The following is an 11,132-nucleotide window of genomic DNA, read 5'->3' as shown; positions in this document are numbered from 1 at the left end:
ATGTGGGGGTATTTTGGTCTTTTCAAGTGTAACAGGGACTGAATTCATAACATTTGGTAAACCACAATAACTATTTTTGAAGTTTATTTTAAAAGACAAATAAATGGCTGAAGAAAGGGGGGATAACCAATTGAGTTGAATGCTCACTTGGTTTATTTCTTCTTAAAATTAATTTATATGATAACAAAATCGATAAAACATATTGACCGAGTTACTAAAAAGGGTCATCCGTGCAACTTTTGCAAACCAGTGGGACCATTTCCATAAAACAAATTAGCAGGGACTGAGTTTGTGACATTTGGTAAACCATATCGACCATTTGTGACATCCCTAAATTCATGTTTATTTTAAAAATTTTATTTATGCTTATTTGAAAATCAGAGTATTCAATTTTAAAGAATAATATTGCGAAATTTGTTCCCAGAAAACATGATAAATATATTATCAAAGCATTTCCGAAGAAATGTATTTTGTTTATATTAAAACTTTGGGATGTCATTGTCAATACAGAAACATAAGCATAAATAGATCATACATTCATTTACACTAGTGATTTACATCTCCTTTAATCTCTTAGTGAAATGTAGCTTCATATCGACACTTGTGATATGAATAAGCTGAGCAGGTCAGGTTGGGAAACCTGGTGAATACATAGGGTTTTCAACCCACAATAATAAAGTTATTATGTTTCATCATCAAACAATTAACTCAGTTACCCATCCCCATTATCTTCTTTATTTCTTAAGGATCTACCCTAAGAATTATCAATCATTTACTCATTCATTCCTAAGGATTCTCCTAAGGAATAGGCATGAAGTCTGTAATTGCCAATGGCACTACTGCCAATATTATCTATTAGGCACAACTGTCAATATTATCATTTAGGAGCAGCTGCCAGGATTATGACGTTCTCTATTAGGCGCAGCTGTCGATATTATCCTTTAGGCGCAGCTGCTAGGATGTTTAGAGTACATCGTAGTTCAAAAACATGTACAGGTTATGGCGAAGCTTTTCCTCAAACATTTAATATTGAATTCTTATGGCTCGCTCAATTTGGTTTCAACAGAGACAAGCACAGAGGAGACACCATATGCTCTTCTAGCTTTTTTCTTTCCTCATAATGCGCCTTGGCAATTCATCAAACAGTTGGTAAGCATCAACATTTTATCATTTACCTATTAACACCATCCCAAATCATAACATACATGATTTCTTTTATCAAACAAAGGAACACCACACAATTTTCAACGAACCCGAGTCAGAGACTGGGTAGTCGGAGTAGGGGTTTTGATCAAATTCCAGCAAAATATCTTCAAATTGAACTCTGGATGACGACAAAACCCTATAAAATCTCCTTTTTTTAAAAAAATCAGCAAACAAATTTATATTTCTTCGATTTTGTCAGATATAGGGCTTTTGACTGTTAGCCTAAACTCTCGGATTGTCTTTCTCATCGTCAACTTTATCAACGCTCATTTCAATCTTCTCAACATAACATAAAGAAGTACAAGTACCACCACTTTTACGAATTATGATTCTGAAGATTGATTTGTATTTTCATAATTGGGTGTGGGATGAGACTTAGCCACTTTTTGGATTTAGTCATCGTATGGGTTTCTTGATGCCCTTAACCATTTTGGTTCTGAGTTTTGACTAACATTTATTCCTCTTTCAATTTGACAGGAAGCACAAAGTAAAATCAATGATTTGAGTGGTGAGAATTATAAGTGCCTTCTTTTACTTATTTTATATTTTGTTAATGGAAACCATTCATTTAAAGCCTTTTTTGTACCGTTTTATCTTTTTTTATAGGAAAGTGGATTGGAAGTTTGCAAATATGATGCTAGGCAGCTAAGGGTGTTGGTTTAGATGAGAAATATAGGTAGATACCAAAAATGTTGTCCATAAATGTAACATCAAATAGAAATTGATACATAAAAGTTTGGGAATTTGTTAGAGCAAAATATGGATGTTAACATATTATTGTATCTATTTTGACCGTTTTTTTAATGTGCATGCAATGGTCAAGAAAAAACGAATGAAGACATCTCAGACTATACACATTGGATCAAATGACCAATTGATATCGGTGGATATTATGAAAAAAGCAGTTAAGGATATTTAGTTTGGCCTAAACTCTAAACCTTAAACGAAAAACTGATTAACCAAAATCAGACTTTTGTCTCTTTTCTTCCATATTTGTAAAATTAAGTTTTAATATATGATTACATAGACTTGTGTATTTATTTTATATGACAGTTTTGCATACATATTCTAAGCTTGGGGTTTTCTCCTATACATTACAGCTTAGTGCACGTGTATGAAGATTTTTTATTATTTGTGTCATATATCTCTTTATTACTTAAACTAACAACTAATTCTTCATTTCAATTATATTTTATTGAAAAATATAGTTTTAAAAATTCTTAGTTTTACTTCTCTTGTAATATATATATATATATATATATATTTTTTTACTATTTGGTATGGTAAAATCGGATAAGGAATGGAATGAGTTATTCCACTGAAATAAAACAATTGTTTGTTTTTTTTCCTAATGGAATGGAATAGATCATTTATGAAGAACTCTAATTTCATCATTTTTCTTAATTTTCCTACCTTAGGTGGGAGGTGTTTCTTTTTTCATTTTCATCATAAAATGCAGTTGGAAGTTCTAAGATTGACCATTTTTATTTATAAGTTTATTTTACGAGAAATATTTTAAAAATTTTATGATTTTGATTGATAACAAAAAATAAAAGTACAATGTTATTTCATGTATCTTTTTTAAAAATTTTTGGCTGTTAAACAACGTCACTGTTGACCAAACATTTATTCATTTAAATGTTAACTTCTTAATCTTTCTGTCCCCATGAAAAATTGTCCAAAATATGATGTTTTTAGGTTGAAGACTCAAGCTTGGGTTAGGGATTAGCTTGAAATTTAAGAAGGCTACATAATGTGTGTTGATCTTGAATCTTTTCTTGATATGCTTACTGTTAACAACCTTGTGTTTTCGAACTTGGTTTAAGTATATTATTTTGGGACCAAAGTATTTTCAACAAACATAAGCTCTAAATTTTTGGGAATTTTTCTATAAATGTTTTTCTTATTATAATTTCAATTATACCCTAACGAGATGTGTTACATGGTTTTAGGAAGCAATTAGGGTTTAGTGAATGAAATCTATTATATCTTGAATGACCACTAAAAACTCATTTTATTTCATAAAACATTTTGAGTTTTCTTAGAACCTTCTTTATCAACAGAATAAAAGACCAGAACCTAATTTTATTATTTTTAAATTAATAAAACCTTTAACAAATAAATTATTTATTCAAGACAAAATTACAAAAATGGTCTCTATAGTTTACCAAAGGTTACAAACTCAGTTCCTGTTAATTTTTTTTTGATGCAAATAGACCCTGTGGTTTGCAAAAGTTGCATGGATAACCCTTTTTAGTAACCCGTCAATATTTGGTCATTAGGCCATATCACGTGCCTCCCACATGGGGGTATTTTGGTCTTTTCAAGTGTAACAGGGACTTAATTCGTAACATTTGGTAAACTACAATAACTATTTTTGAAGTTTATTTTAAAAGACAAATAAATGGCTAAAGAAAGGGGGGATAACCAACTGAGCTGAATGCTCACATGGTTTATTTCTTTTTAAAATTAAATTATGTGATAACAAAATCGATAAAACATAAACAATAAATAAATTACAAAAAACTTTTTTTACATAATTTTTTTAAATAAAACAAAATGTATTTTATCGTATTTATTTTATGTAAAATATATTTTTTATGTCTTTAAAAAAATACATTTTCGTATAATATGTTATTACGTTGTATTGGAAGGTAAAATCGGTCGAATATGTTTTCGGTTTGGTCCAATCAGTTTTCAAAAAACCATTTTTCGGTTATATGTATTTAAAAAACATAAAAAACTTATTCGGTTATATATCTTTTTTAAAATACATATTTCATCTTAGTTGTACGTTCTAAATCGTATGGTTAAAATGAAGATGGAAAGAAATAGTCCCTATGGTTTATCAAATGTTATGAATTTAGTCCCTGTTACACTTGAAAATACCAAAAATACTCCCACGTGATATGGCCTAACGGGCGAATATTGACGGAGTTACTAAAAAGGGCCATTCGTGCAACTTTTGCAAACCAGTGAGACCATTTCCATAAAATAAATTAGCAAGGACTGAGTTTGTGACCTTTGGTAAACCATTTGACCATTTGTGACATCCTCAAATTCATGGTCATTTTAAATTTTTTATTATGTTTATTTGAAAATCAGAGTATTCAATTTTAAAGAATAATATTGCGGAATTTGTTCCCAGAAAACATGATAAATATATTATCAAAGCATTTCCGAATAAATGTATTTTGTTTATATTAAAACTTTGGGATATCATTGTCAATACATAAACATAAGCATAAATAGATCTTACATTCATTTACATTAGTGATTTACTTCTCCTTTAATCTCTCAATGAAATGTAGCTTCATATCGACACTTGTGATATGAATAAGCTGAGCGGGTCACGTTGGGAAACCTGGTGAGTACATAGGGTTTTCAACCTACAATAATAAAGTTATTATGTTTCATCATCAAACATGTAACATCCCGAAATACCAAGAGTAGAGTTGATGGGCAAAAAGGGGAAATTGGAAAAGGGGAACTCGGCGAGTCCATGGGTGGACTCGGCGAGTAGGGTCGCGAATTGGTCACGTGTTAATTGGCCAACTCGGCGAGTCGGCGGCTGGACTCGGCGAGTTGGTGCTGGGTGAAGAAAACCCTAACCTTCGGGGTTTGCCCCCTATTTAAAGGATGTTATGCATCCTTTTTAGCCTCTATACCCCCTGAGAGTTCCAGAGAACACCCCCAAACGTAATAACTTCATTATTGAGAGGATTGAAGCTTGGAAGAAAGGGTTGGTGGAGAGAAGTGGGTGGAATTTGAGGATAGCTTCAAGAGGGCTTGGAGATCTGGAGTCTACATCAATTTAGGCTCATCTTTGGGGTAAGGATCCTCTGTCTTGAGCTCTTTTCCCCCTTGTTGTCTTCTTTGGGGGGGTTGTTTTGGGGTTTTTGGGTGTATTTCATGAGTTATTCAGGATTGGAAGATGGATCTGAGGATGCTACCTCAGATCTGGAGTGGTGATGGTCCAAATGTGCATAAAGTCCCTGTGTTGAGTGTTGAGTGAATCTATCTTGTCCCAAACCTTAGCCCTAATGTGCATAATGCCTAGATCTTCATGGATTCACGTAAAGTTTGCCACTTTACGTGATGGATGGGTTGTAGGAGGCTAGATCTATGTTTTGGATCAATTGCATGGCCTGGAATGCTTCTGTATGGATTCAGACTGGTGGTACTCGGCGAGTCACAAGGGTGGACTCGACGAGTTGCTTGAAGATGAGCTGGAACTCGACGAGTTGGATGAACAACTTGGCGAGTAGGTTGAAGATAGCCTTATACTCGGCGAGTCTGTTCTTGGACTCGGCGAGTCTTGTCGAAGAGTCCCAATATTTTCTGGTTGAGTCGAGAATCGTTGAGTCAAGGGATGACTCGGTGAGTTGGGTGCGAGTGGACTCAGAGTGGTTGGACTCGGTGAGTCTCGGGGTGACTCGGCGAGTCAGGTCGCGGATTGAGGGAAGTTCTGAGCTTGGGGACTCGGCGAGTCATCGGGTTGACTCGCCGAGTAGAGTCAGTCAGGGGTTGACTTTGACCTTGTCCAAGGGTTGACCAGTTGTCTTCCAGGGGTATTTTGGTAAATAAGGGTATATATATATATATATTGAGTTGAGTGTTTTGGTGTTCAGTGGAGGAGTTCGTGTCAGAGTTCGGAGCAGCGGGATCTTATCCTTTCAGCCGGCAATTTCGAGGTGAGTTATCCTCACTATATCAACAGGGTCTAAGGCACCAAGGCCGGCCCTTTATTGGATTGAGATTCGGATATGGTTATTATGTTATTGTTTGATATGTCTGCATCCTGGTAGCTAGGATGGTACATGTTGGAGACCTAGTTAAGGTCAGTTTCCCGATATGTAGAGTGATGCTATGCTAGTGACCGGTTAGGTCGGTAACCTGGTTAGGGTAATGATATGCTATGTGATCTGCTTGCTCAGTTTGTTGACTATGACTGTTATATGATTGTATGTTATGTGCACATGGTTGTTTGGACTGGGGATGGGTTGAGGCGGGTCCTGCTTTGTGCTGTAGGCCAAGATACCCAGGGCGGACCGGTTATGCCGAAGGCCCAGCGAGCGGTCCGGATAGGCTGTAGGCCCCACGAGGGCGGACCAGACGTGCCGAGGCTCGGAGAGTGGACCAGGCCGACTGAAGGCCCGATGCGGGCGGACCAGTCACCCTGTAGACTCAGAGAGTGGACCAGGTGGGTTGAAGGCCCGGTGCGGGCGGACCAACCACACTATAGACTCAAAGGACATGACTAGACTCGGAGGGTGGATCCGGCAGACTGAAGGCCCGATACGGCGGACCAGTCACACAGTAGACCCGATATGCATGGTTGTTCTATGTTCTGTTATGTTATGTATGCTTTTTATGCTATGGGCCGGAATGCAATATGTTATGGGCCGGAAGGCAATATGTTTTGGACCGGAAGGTCGTAGCCTGGAAGGGCGTATATGTGGTTGGTATTTTGGGGGTATCTCACTAAGCTTTCGGGCTTACAGTTGTGGTTTAATGTTTTTCAGGTTCTTCGGGAGACTGTGGCAGGGCAAAGGCGTGATCGTACCGTCCCTCGCGTTTATGTTTTTTTTTTTGAAATGGACCTGAGAATATTCTAATAAATAATGTATTGAAAACCTTTTTGTAATAATAAATGAAATCTGATTGTTTTTGAAAAATTTAAATTAGTTGGACTTTTCGGTCGTTACAAAACAATTAACTTAGTTACCCATCCCCATTATCTTCTTTATTTTTTAAGGATCTACCCTAAGAATTATCTATCATTCACTCATTTATTCCTAAGAATTCTCCTAAGGAATAGGCACGAAGTTCGTAATTGCCAATGTTATCTATTAGGCACAACTGTCAATATTATCATTTAGGAACAACTGCCAGGATTATGACGTTCTCTATTAGGCACATCTGTTGATATTATCCTTTAGGCGCAGCTGCTAGGATGTTTAGAGTACATCGTAGTTCAAAAACATCTACTAGTTATGGCGCAACTGCCAATGTTCATCTACAGGGCACTAAGTCCATAACTGCCAATGTTCATCTATATCATCTTTCATCCCTCATCATTCATCTACCCATTTTTACACAATATTTTTAATGGTATAAAATACCTATGTAGTTATTAACAAATATTGTAAACGTGTATTATTGGATTAGCAGAATAGTCAAAGTCAGTATAGACTTCCCTTTAGAATAGGAGAATAGTCAAAGTCAGTATATACTTCCCTTTAGAATAGGAGAATATCTCTCATATTTCAGTTCATATCTCTATATATATTGATGTACTGTAAATGGAATACACATACAATTACTCGATTTCTCTATAATATTTTACATCAAATAAAACATGTATACTCGGTTCATCAAATATAGATATCAAGAACATAGATAATATACACACATCGCACATAATTTATATTAAATACTTCATATCTATGTGTAAGATGAAAGTAACTATGCACTCACTTGTTAAGGTGATGATTCCAAACCCGGGCAGCGCTTCGCTTCCATCAATTATAAATTTCTTCGATGAAACCTACTATCATTACACTAGATTTTAGTCTAATATTTATCGCAACTATTTACGAGCGATATTGTTTTATAAACGTTAAACAATACATTTCAACCACTATGAACAGATAGGGGACATACATGAAACACCGGAAGGCATGACCATTTTGGCATTATAGCACTTCTGAAATCCAACAACCTAGATGGCCCTTTAAACCGGATTCCCCGTACCGCGAGTAGTTAATAGATATTATAATAACACTTTTTATATCATATTTTATAATATATATTGTTTATAACTTCCTAAAAACGATAATAAATTTAAACATAAGCTATTCTTAAAGTAAGGTAGGCATATCTCACTTATCGGGGGTTTGGCTAGGAATCGGGCTCTGCGGGGGCAGAACTTCCGAGCCGAAAAACTCTTCTTCTCGGAGCCTTCGATCACCCCGGGACTTGCCTCTTAGCACTTGGGAAGTACTAGGGCTTGGGAGAGGTATAGAGAGAAGTTAGAGTGAGATAAGGGTTAAGGTGTGAAGAAAATGAGTGAGCCTCACATGGTATTTATAGGCTGAAAAACGGGTCAACTCGGCGAGTTCTGAGCCTCCAACTCATTGAGTTTAGTGCTAAGTGTCACCAGCTGGTGGCAAGGTGTGGGGAGAAAGCAAGGGCCAGGATTTGGCCACGTCACACCCTTTGCAACATCACCCTTCCGACTTCTAAATTCTGTAACTTTCACATACAAGCTCCGTTTACAAGCTCCGTTTTCAACGTTCTTTATATCCACGCGTAGGTGACGACGTACGCTACAACTTTCTTTTAGACTTCGTTGGCTAATTCTCGACTGATTATAAATTTAACAGTATAAGAAGATTACACTGTTAACAACCGTGTAAAATTCGAAACTTTTACATACAGACTATGTTTTCGACTGTCTTTTTATCGTTGAGATCCTATTAACGAGATCTTCAACTATTGTCTAGATTGTGACAGCTAAAAATCGATCGATCTAAAATTCGAATTTCGGGTTGTGCACTACTATGCTAAATCTTAGAAAATCATAACTTCCTCATACGAAGTCATATTTAGGTGTTCTTTTTACGCACGCTCTCGGTTTAACGTATACTACAACTTTCGTTTAAATCGCTAAGGCTAAAAAGTAATTTATTAAAAATTCACTTTTTAAGTTACACGATGTCGTGTCGGTTTAACCATAAAACTTCGACGGGTCATAACTTATTCGTTATAAGTTGGATTTCAACGTTCTTTATATGTACGGAATCCTTATGACATATACTATAACTTGGTTAAGATTATTTATTCTAAGTAATCTTCTATCAAAAAGTCATTTTTGACGCTTATTATCTCTAAATTGACTAGTTCGAATCTGCGGGCGTTACACCATTTTTGTAATTTTTCTTTTTTCAATTAAGAGTAAATTACACGAATGGTCCTTATGGTTTGGGTTAATTTTCATGTCTGGTCCCTAACTTATTTTTTTAACTCAGATAGTCCCCAAAATGTATTTTAATTGCGCATTAGGTCCCTTACAGGCATAAAAAGACAATATTTCCCTTATCCTTCATCATTCAAGATCATGTATGCCCAATTCATCACCGACCACCCCATCGGAACCCAAGTGACCTCCGATAACCACTACTAATACAACCCTCCTAATCATATCAGTACAAACCTCAAAATCAAAGTAATACAAACCTAATACATGAAATTCAAACCTAAAAATCAAAAGCAAAAGCAAAATAAAAAACACAGATAAAAAATATAGACTGTAAAAGAAATGATTCACATCCTAATATGTGAAATTCAATTTTGCAAGTTGAATCACCAACCTAATGAAAAAACGAATCACAAATCATAAACCAAATGCTTCAGATCATAATATACCCAAATCAAGAATGGTAAGGAAAGAAATGGAATGGGGCAGCATTTGAAGCGGTGGTAAAACTCTAACACCACCAACGTTGGTCTAGAGGTCGACAGTGGTCCAAAGTCGAGTAGTAGTGGAGGATCTTTCCTTTCATTACAGAGTTGTTGGATGGGAATTGAGCAGCGGTGTGGATCCCTAAGCAACGGTCTTCGACGGCAGAGATGTACGGCATCTAGTATCATCCCTTCTTCTCGATCGAGGGTGAAAAGGGTGGTGGTGTTGATGGAGGAAAGGCTGTTAGGCTTTTCGACGAGAGAAAATGTATTTGCTTAATATATGCATGAAGCCCTTTAAGACCATAAAGTTGGCACCTTTATGCCAAAAGAAATCATGAAGATCATTGATCTGAAAGATTAAGCACATGTGACTTCTACTTCCCTAACAATCACCCATCCATGGCTAAAAGCATGCAATTTAAACAAATAAGATATCTACACAAATATTAAGCAAGGTTAGAACTTTATACCCAAGATGTGTTGAAAATGAAACAAAGAATCAAGACCTAAAATCTCCTACTTGCACCACCACCTTGCACTAAGATTTTCTTCCCTTCAAAGAGCTTCCAACACACCTACAATGACCTCAAAACACTCAAGGAGGCTCTAGGGTTTCGAGATTAGGGTTAGGGGCTATGGATGCTACGAATAAGGCCACTAGGAACTTAAGGTGTTGAAATAGGGTGCAAAACCCAAAAATTAGGGTTTCTCAAACAACGTCTAACTAGTCGAGTTCCCTTCACCAACTCGATGAGTTGGTTCTTAAAAATATGCGCCCCATAAGCTTCCAACACGTCGAGTTTATGCCATAAAATCGACGAGTTGGCCCCTAAAAAGGGAATTTATTTCCATAATTGACCTTCTAGATTTTGGATGTTACACGCATTAGGCTAAATCATACATTCTAAGTCTGATTGGCTCCTATTGCATACAACCTAAATCATTCACTAGACAAGCTATCAGTGCTAGCATAAATTCCAAGTGACATATAGTAGGCATTCAACATGGCATGAAAGTAATATGCTATATAGTGTACATACATCCATTATCCTAAAAAGCAATAATTCACATTAAATAATTAAATTCTTTTCCTTCAGCTTCAACTGACTGTACACAATGGGTCCTCAATCCTTGTCACCAAAATTTCCATTTTCTTTTACAAACTTTTAAAGAAAATATTTCCAAGCCGCAAACTTGAGTTCAAACACACCGAGATGTGTCTGATTCGCTCAAGATGTGCTCTGATACCAATTTGTAACGTCCCAAAATTTTCAATAAATGTAAACTTTTGAAAACATTTATATTTATAATAGAAACCATTAAATCCATTAATTAACCAAACCGTTAAGTTTCAAGTATTCAATTAATATTTCAAATCATGCTCTCAACAATACCAATCCATTCATAATTCCAAATCAACAACGAAATACTAGTCAGAAAAATCTCATATCAAGTGT

The 11,132-nt window shown here is 35.9% G+C and overlaps 1 long non-coding RNA gene across 2 annotated transcripts; it reads left to right on the top strand.

Annotated features, from left to right (window-relative positions):
- The first annotated feature begins 1,010 nt into the window (after nt 1-1,010).
- On the top strand, nt 1,011-2,298 carry LOC145071096 (uncharacterized). 2 transcript variants are annotated; one of them, XR_013690236.1, is made up of 3 exons: nt 1,011-1,149; nt 1,406-1,714; nt 1,813-2,298. It is a non-coding gene; the product is annotated as an uncharacterized LOC145071096 (long non-coding RNA). The 2 variants fall into 2 exon arrangements; XR_013690235.1 differs by having other exon boundaries at nt 1,684-1,714; nt 1,813-1,847.
- The last annotated feature ends 8,834 nt before the right edge of the window (nt 2,299-11,132 follow it).

Source organism: Lactuca serriola, chromosome 8 (genome assembly GCF_051521515.1).
Source record: "Lactuca serriola cultivar US96UC23 chromosome 8, Lser_US96UC23_V15, whole genome shotgun sequence".
Classification (NCBI taxonomy): Eukaryota; Viridiplantae; Streptophyta; class Magnoliopsida; order Asterales; family Asteraceae; genus Lactuca; species Lactuca serriola.
Note: the sequence above shows the minus strand (reverse complement) of the source record. Positions and strands in the feature narration are given on the sequence as shown.